The sequence below is a fragment of the Thunnus maccoyii genome, chromosome 3 (genome assembly GCF_910596095.1).
Source record: "Thunnus maccoyii chromosome 3, fThuMac1.1, whole genome shotgun sequence".
NCBI classification, from domain to species: Eukaryota; Metazoa; Chordata; class Actinopteri; order Scombriformes; family Scombridae; genus Thunnus; species Thunnus maccoyii.
The window spans coordinates 24,029,819-24,038,390 of NC_056535.1; the positions used below are offsets into that span (position 1 = coordinate 24,029,819).

At 39.4% G+C, this 8,572-nt stretch overlaps 1 long non-coding RNA gene across 2 annotated transcripts; it reads left to right on the forward strand.

Annotated features, from left to right (window-relative positions):
• The first annotated feature begins 811 nt into the window (after nt 1-811).
• On the forward strand, nt 812-6,737 carry LOC121890997. Of its 2 annotated transcripts, XR_006094006.1 has the most exons (5): nt 812-2,920; nt 3,373-3,434; nt 3,880-3,942; nt 4,245-4,400; nt 4,670-6,737. It is a non-coding gene; the product is annotated as an uncharacterized LOC121890997 (long non-coding RNA). The 2 variants fall into 2 exon arrangements; XR_006094003.1 differs by having other exon boundaries at nt 812-3,434.
• Nucleotides 6,738-8,572: the final 1,835 nt, after the last annotated feature.

The window sequence follows — 8,572 nt, forward strand, 5'->3', positions numbered from 1 at the left end:
TGATCTGTGTTTCAAACCATTCAGACCACTCAGATTGACTGGTACTGATTTGCTTAGTGTTTCAAGTGTCAAAACAAAGGCTGGTGAAGCATCTTTTAGTTTGTATGCACCACATACAGTATCTGGAACAAATAAAATCTGACGTCTGGTCCAGCTCTAAACTCTTCTAAATCAAGACTACAAACATTTCTTTGTGCCACTGCTTTTTATCAAATTTGGGGCTATTTATTTCACACTTAAGTGTTGTTTTTTATCCATTTGCATGCCTTATGTAAAGCATTTTAAATGGCTATTTGTCTGAATGGTGCTACTAAACAAATACACTTGCCTTGCCTTGATTGTCAAATTCAATAAATCAAATGAGGTAAACACTTATTAGCGCTCACTTTCCTATAATGTCCTCTAGCTGTATTGGTGAAAGGACAATCCACTATACTGGAATGCTAAGTATAGACCAATATCATGCCGATATCTGTAAAATGAGGAAATGTTTGGGAATCATTTTGGTTTTTACCATATTAGTAATTAAAATTGGGTTCTTGACAAAACCACTACAAGCCCATTACTCTACAACTGACACGCAAATGGACCAAAGTGTTTTCAATCTTCTGACTATCTAAACTCAGTATCCTTTAAGCTGTGCATTCTTGTTATTCTAAAGAAACTCATGAGCTGCATACTTATGGTAAGGTATAACTCTTGTCTCTGTTCCTCCCTCTTGATACACACCTTCAGAGGAGCACACACAGGCTGAAAAAATTGAACAGTACACCCCACACTGTAAAAACTGTGTGTGAAACCCACAGTAATTTACTGTGTTTCTGAACAGTTAAATACTGTTAATATTTTTTACATTATAGTATTGTGTATTACTCAACATGATACTGTAGAAATCACGGTAATAATCCACTACTGTAGAAAATCACAGTAAACATTATACTAGTGTAGAAAATCACAGTAATATTCATACTAGTGCAGAAACTATTATGTTACTGTAGAAAGTCACAGTAACCATTATACTACTGTAGAAATCACAGATATATTCATACCACTGTAGAAACCATTATGTTACTGTAGAAAATCACAGCAACCATATGTAGTACTGTAGTTAAAGGACCAGTGTGTGGGATTTAGTGTCATCTAGTGGTGAGGATGCAGATTGCAACCAACTGAATGCTCCTCCCCCTCCCCTTCCAAGCTTGTAGGAGAACCTGTAGGAGAAACTCGCAAAAAGCGCAAAAGGCCCTCTCTAGAACCAGTGTTTGGTTTGTCTGTTCTAGGCCACTGTAGAAACATGGCGGTGCAACATGGCGGGCTCCCTGGAGGAGGACCGGCTCCCTATGTAGATATAAAGGGCCAGTTTGGGACTTGACAGCTTTTCAGATAACATTATCTCATTTATTTATTTATTTTTCCTTAAAAGTATTTTCTTTTTAAGAGAGAGCTTGTGTTAATAGGGACTTATACCCTACATAAAAGGTTATAGATGTGTTTGGAAAGTGACAAAATCAAAAAGGAGACTTTTTGCACTGTAATTTCAGATATAACTAAGGAATTAGAAATCAATGACTGGGTCATCAGTCAAACTGTTTTAATGCCAGCTGTTCCACCATGGTTACTGCCTCAACCGATAATAGATTTCTCCACAGTGGAACAAGTGCATTCAAGCAGAAATGCATTTAATTTGCAGGCTTATGTGAACACTATGCTACATGAGAGGTATGGGCATTATGTATATGTAATATTTATGTTGTTTAATTAATAAATGTAATAATTGATGTTTCTATGGGTACCAGCTCATGTAGGCATCCAAGGGAATGAAACAGTAAACCTTCTGGACAAAAATGGATTAACAGCAAATCAGGCAGAGTTGGCAATACCAATAAGTAAGGCAGACACCAAAGTTTTCATATGGAACAAAATTGAGATGCAATGGCAGAGGATATGGGTTAAAGATACTAAAGGAAAGCCTTTGTATCAGATCCAGCAAGAAGTTGGAGAGGGAAGGTCACTGGGGAAAAGTAGGAAAGAAGAGTGTCTGATTAGTAGGATTAGACTGGGACACACTAAATTAAATTTATCTCTACACCTCAATGGGAAGCACCCAAGCAGAACATGTGATGTCTGCAATCAAATGGAGACTGTGGATCATGTCATTTTTCTCTGTCTTAAATATGCAAATGAAAGACACTTATTAAGGAACGAACTCGAACGTAAGGGATTAAACACATGGACCTTAAAACAATCTTTGCAAATAGCTCTGGAAATTTGGTTTTAAAGTATGTCTTCACCTATCTATAAACACAGTACTGATAACAAGGATATAAGAAGAATGTAACACAACAGTTGGTGGCAATAATGCTCCGTCCAGTTGCAACTCAGCATTAAAAAGAAGAGTGCTTGTGTTCATGTCTGTTTTTGTTCAGTACACAGTTGTCAGACGGATAATGTGGACTTTCTTGACATCCTACAGCTTGTTATCTCTGGCTGCTCACAAGTGTGTTGTGCTAACATTATATTGTTACCTTTTGGTCTGTTAGCTAAAAGAAACCCATAGTTAACCTGACTGCATTGTGTTAAACTGAAACAGCTTCAAGTTAGAAATATAACTTGTCAACATGCCTTAACATTGCAGATGTTAGCTTTGTATCTTCTGCATTAGTTGGGCATGTGAGAGTACTGTAAATAGTAGTTACCTGGATGTAACTCCAGCTCTATGAGTACTTGCAGAGCCCCCTAACAGACTTCGCTATTGGTTTACCCTCTGAGGTTCTGCCTTGGCACTTGAGAAAGATCTTTGCACTCAGTGCCCAATCAGGAGGTAGGCTCTTCCTCCCGGTGGAGCCAGGAGGAGCCTCAGCCTGATGCTGCCAACCCAGGCAACAGAAGCAGGATTCTTGAGAATCCACCAGCAGCATAGGTGAGGCACAAGAGATGTAGGATCTACCGGAAGACATAGTTTTCTCTGCAAAACTAAACTCGTAGGCAAATCGTTCTCAAGGTAGCTGAGTGAAAAAGGGAGATAACCAGCCATAAGTGGAGCAACCACTGGGGCAAAGGGGGCAACTGCCCCAGGGCCCACGTTCTGTACCCCAGAGGTAAAATGGGGAGAAAATACAAATCGGGTGCATTAAAATGAAAGGAGCGAGACAGTAAGAAAAGTTTAATTGTATCCTGCGCTCCTCTTACATCTTACTTCTCGCCTTGCTCATCCTTTCAACACAACCACAATGATTATGGAACAGATAATCAAGCTAATGTTACTGCTAGTGCTACTAGCCTGACAGTGGCTAATGACGAGGCTAGTTTTTAAAAGTGACTGTGATATGTACAAAGTTTGTTAACCTGTTCAGATGATTTGCTTCTATGGAGGATGGTGGGATACAGAAATGGACTACAATAAACTACAGCAGGCTGAGCAGGGACAACAATTGGTGAGTGAGACATCTATAATTAGTTTTGATTAACTTAAATGTTGGTTATGAAGAAATCATTCAGAATGTTAGATTAATCTGTTGTTTAACTCCATGCTTACCACATCTCAGCAACTCTCTGTGTCACTGCCTGTGGTGTTGTAGACTGTCTACTTTGTATTTGTATTAAACTGGATTGAGATCTGGTGACTGTGAAGGCCATAGCATATGATTCACAACATTTTCATACTCAGCCACCAGATCCCCTCACTGTAGGAGTCAAGCATTCAGGCCTGTACCAGCTTTTCCTTTAATTTGTCACTCGTCATCCATCTGTGTGTGTGTGTGTGTGTGTGTGTGTGTGTGTGTGTGTACATATATATATACACAAGTAACACTTTCAGTAGAAATTATAATCTTAATCCTGATGTCTTTCTTCATTTATTAGTATTTCTACTCCTCACAGGTGATGACCTCTCCTGCTGATGAGCCCCGTCTTTCCCCATCATCCTAGGTCTCACTATACCATGTAAGATTTTTATTTATTTATAAGTAGCTCTTTGAAAATCCACAGTCAAAACCAATTTAGTCAGCTCTTGTGGATGTTGTGCTTGTTATACTGTGTGCCTTTTTTTTTTTTTTTTAGGTATATTTATTATTTTATTTAATTTGGCTAAACCACAAGCACCCTAGCGCTCATCTGCTTAGATCTGTTCTTATGTACTAACTCACACAAACAACGCTGTCAAAGTTTCCTAGTTTTCACAGAGAAAACAGTACTTTAAGGTAACAGAATTGTTGTCAATTCAGTGTTTAATCATTACTCATCAGGAGAACCTGAACCTGAAATTCTGTGTGTGACCAAATGGATGCTGTTGATGGAGACCTGACTTCACCATCACCTTGGCTGTCCTCTTCACATTTTCCTTTATGTTTGCTGTTGAATATCAGGAGGAAACAACAGCATCACTGGAGTCTGTTCAATAGGTATTGCTCATCAACATTTTTACATTACATCCTATTTCCTTTACATTCTTTTTACTTTCATTTTCCCAATGATTGCTAAGATTGCTAAGGTTATTAAGATGTCTTTAAAAGCTTGTTACAATAGGTAATTAAAATCTTGTTAGGTGTAACCTATTCTAAAAAAAGCTTACTTCTATGTTTGACAGTCTTAAAATGGCATGTTTTGACCATAGCTTGGCTATTACACTGACAGTAATGGTAAAACATTTTTGTTTTTCCATCATCTACAGTAGCTCTCATTCAGTTTTCTGAAGAACATGAAGAAGCAGTGGAGGATCAAAGTGAAATCACCCGCCTCCTGACCTGCAAGGATTCAAAGCTTTTTGGCCCAGTGGACTTGTGTTGCAAAGTGGACTGAGGTGGGCTTATGGACTCTTTACAGACAAGTACGCATGCACAAACACCATTTTGAGGACTCTAAGGACACCTACCTACCTGGTGATTTGACATCTCCCACAGTTGAGTTTAGATTACCAGAGTGTTTTGTTTTAAGGAAATTACTGTGTCTAGCAAACAATAAACAATCTTTTTACATATTGGATATTTAATGTTATCTTTGTAACATATGCTAATGTTTGTAATATATACAGAAGATACAGAATGCAGAATGTTTTCAGAAATTATAAGAACTGGAAACACTGAAAAGGAAACATTCTTATTTACCGTGTTAAGTTGATGCCCATGCAGTCCAAACATTTCTTGCTGTTGCTACTTTACATTAAACTCACTGCTGCACTGGTGTATTGGCTCTCATCAGCCTTCACTGCCCACAGCGTCTCCCACACTGACAATTTCAATCTCTTCTGGGAACACAGACAATTGTTTAGAAACGATGGCATAAATCCTAATTGGCTGGGGGCAAAGCTACTATCCTCGAATATTTCGTATTGTGTCGCCCACTCAGGTGATTCTCTCTCACACAGCCAAAACATTTCCTCGATGTCCACTCATTCTGAGCAGTCCCACTACTACTGACGTCCCCAAGGTCCTAGCGCTGGTTGTACTGTTTCTTCATGCTTCTCTTCCGCTGCTCATGTTGAGCCAGGACCCTCTAGCAACCCTATAAATTTCCCTATTCCAGACACTTCTTTTTGTAATAGATCAGCAAATAATTTTGGACTTGTGAACTCCTGCAATATAAATACTACTAGGTCCAGCTGCCTACAACTGCCCAGTGCTCCCCGTCGGTCTACTCCTGCCTCTACAATCCCACTCATCTACAACAGGCCATATTCTCCCGAGAGGCCTCAGTAGGGAGCTCATACCTGCAACCTTCATCTGCACACAATTTTTTGGTGACACACCAAAAAATTGGCCTTCCCAATGTAAGATCCCTTTGTAACAAGTCATTCATAATTAATGATCTGATTGTCTCCAATAGCTCGGATGCTCTTGTGGTAACTGAGACATGGTTGACCCCAACAGACTCGGCTGCCTCAGTAGAGGTTACTTCCCCAATTTTAAACACTTCCATCTTCCTCAACCGGTAGTATCCAAAAACAATCACAAACCCAAAGTCTTATTCAGTGTAATCAGTTCTCTTCTCAATGGTCCATTCAGAACAGATCTGTACCTAAAAATGACTGGCCAGAGAAATTTGCTGCTCATTTTACTGTGAGGACAGAGAGCATTCAGTCTCAAATTTACTTTCCCAGTCTCAAACCATTAACAGCTCACAGACTCCATTTCCACTGATGCTTTGCAAATTTGGCACGTAGGTGGTAAACAAGAAATAGTACAACAAACAGTCCCTCATCGGTGGAGACGCTCCTGCACAGAGGAGTGTCATGATGACACAGCCGTGACATCACCGCCCCTTTAAAAAGTGAACGCACCCTGAAGAACACACACTCCATGTTGAACTGAGCAAGAGGATCTTCTGTCCTCTGTGAGTCAACTTAACTAATGGAGGTATCACCGTGCACGTGTTTTCCAACACCAATCGGAAGACTCTCCCCTCGCCGGACGAGACGAGACTTCACCCTTGTTCACCCGAACACCGTCCCTGGATCTGAGAGAGACCGCTACTGCAACCAGCGCTCTCACCTCCTGCAGAAGGAAGGAAAGGATTTTCCTTCAGGAAGACGCAGAACTTCTCTGCCCCGTTCTTCTTCAACTGAGTTGACTGCTGTTTTCTCAGCCACGCCGCCGAGGACCAGCTTGCCGTAAACCTTTGCCGACAGCGCGAGGACAGCCACCGTCAGCATCCGAGCCGAGGAACTGAGCCGGACCGAAAGACGGACTTAACACACATCCTGCTTGCTTTCTGAAGCGACCAAGTGAGAGGCTTAAGTCTGGGCAGAGACAGTGTTATTGTGTGTTAGTTTCAGCATCAGTGCTGTTGTTTAGCTTTTAGCTTTTTAGCTTTATTGCTATTGTTTTGTTGTGTGGATTGACGGACCGCCGAGTCCACTTGCTCTGCTTTACTCTGAGGAGTATTTTAAGTTTGCTGCCTGTTTAGTTGTGTTCACCACGCTAGACTATTTTGTATTTGTCCCACTCGGGACTACTGCTGTGCTTATGCCACTGTGAGTGAGAAAGTAAGTTGCTTTGTCGATCAGAAACCAGACAACGTGCGTTATAGACTGCCGTCTGTACACGCGTTTTCTGTGGACAAAGGAACCGCTTCTTTCCCTCTGCTTTCTCTCCTCCTTCTTCTCTCTGTTTCGACTAACCCACACACACGCGTGCACACACACACATACACACACTGACATCTTTTTACACATCTGATGGTCAGATAATGTTAGATACAGTGCTGCTCTATCTTTCCTTATCCGCCATCAGACACGTGTGTTTTTCATGGAATTGGGTGAGCGCAAGACGCCGACCACCAGGCAGCGCCATCTTGCTATTGTCTAACCAAGACACCGCCGTACTTCCGCCATTTGCTTCTCGCGTGATGTGACTTCCTCCCATAGTCATGTCCATGTCCCAGACTCGCAACGTCATCATGTCAGGTCACGCCGCCATCTTGAGACACACACACACACACGCATTCACCTGCATGTGTTCACCTTGTACATAGCTTTGTTTGTGTTTGCTTTGATAGGATTAGATTTTAGAATCATTGTTTATTGAATGGAGCATTTATTAGCTTTGTTGATTCTGCTAAGTTTAATAAACACTGTTATATCTTTGAAGTTCTTTTGTCATTATTGTGTTTAACATATTGTGGAAAGTGGCTGATTGAGGGAGTCAGAGCTCGAATTCAACCCTTCTTTGTTCACCCATGAATATTAATATCTTTTAGATATAAACATTCTAGGTGAACCCTTTTATGAGACTACCTTGTTTGGTTATTGGTCCTGGTTTCCAGGTGGTGCCCCATAATTGTTAATTCATATTAGTAATTCTGTTATTGTTATAATTAATTCATTATCATTGGTAATTGATAAGTATTGCAAATAATTTACTGTGCTCCTCACAGATCCAACAGTTGGTGCCCGAATTATTTATTGATATTAATAATCTCTTGATTTCATAATTCATAATTATCTATGATAATTCATAATTATCTATGATAATTCATAATTATCTATGATAATTATGAATTATTACTAATAACCAAATGCACCGCTACCAGTCCCAACACCTCTGTTGGTCATTTTATTCTTTCAGTTATTAACAGTTCTCTAACTTCTGGTAATTTTCCCATTTGTTTTAAACATGCAATCATTCAACCATTAATGAAAAAGCCTAATTTGGTTCCCCTATTACTCAATAATTACAGACTAATTTCTAAATTATTTTTTTTAATTTTTATCTAAGGTGCTTGAGGAAGTTATTTCAACTCAATTAAAATCTTTTATGAATAATAATGGTACTTTTAATAGGCAATGCAAGTTTATTTGTATAGCACATTTCAACAAGGCAATTCAAACTGCTTTACATAAAATATAAATGGCATCAATACAATGTAAAAGTAACACAAGGCAATATGAAAAGACATTTAAATACAATTAAAAAGTATTAAATTGGGAATAAAAATGAGCTAAAATAGAATAAGACAGATAAAACAGGAGAGTAAAAGTTACAGGTGCAGTGTGAGATATTAATAAAAAGCCTAAAATTTGATTTAAAAAAAAGGCAGCGGCAAACAGAAAAGTCTTTAGTCTTGATTTAAAAGAACT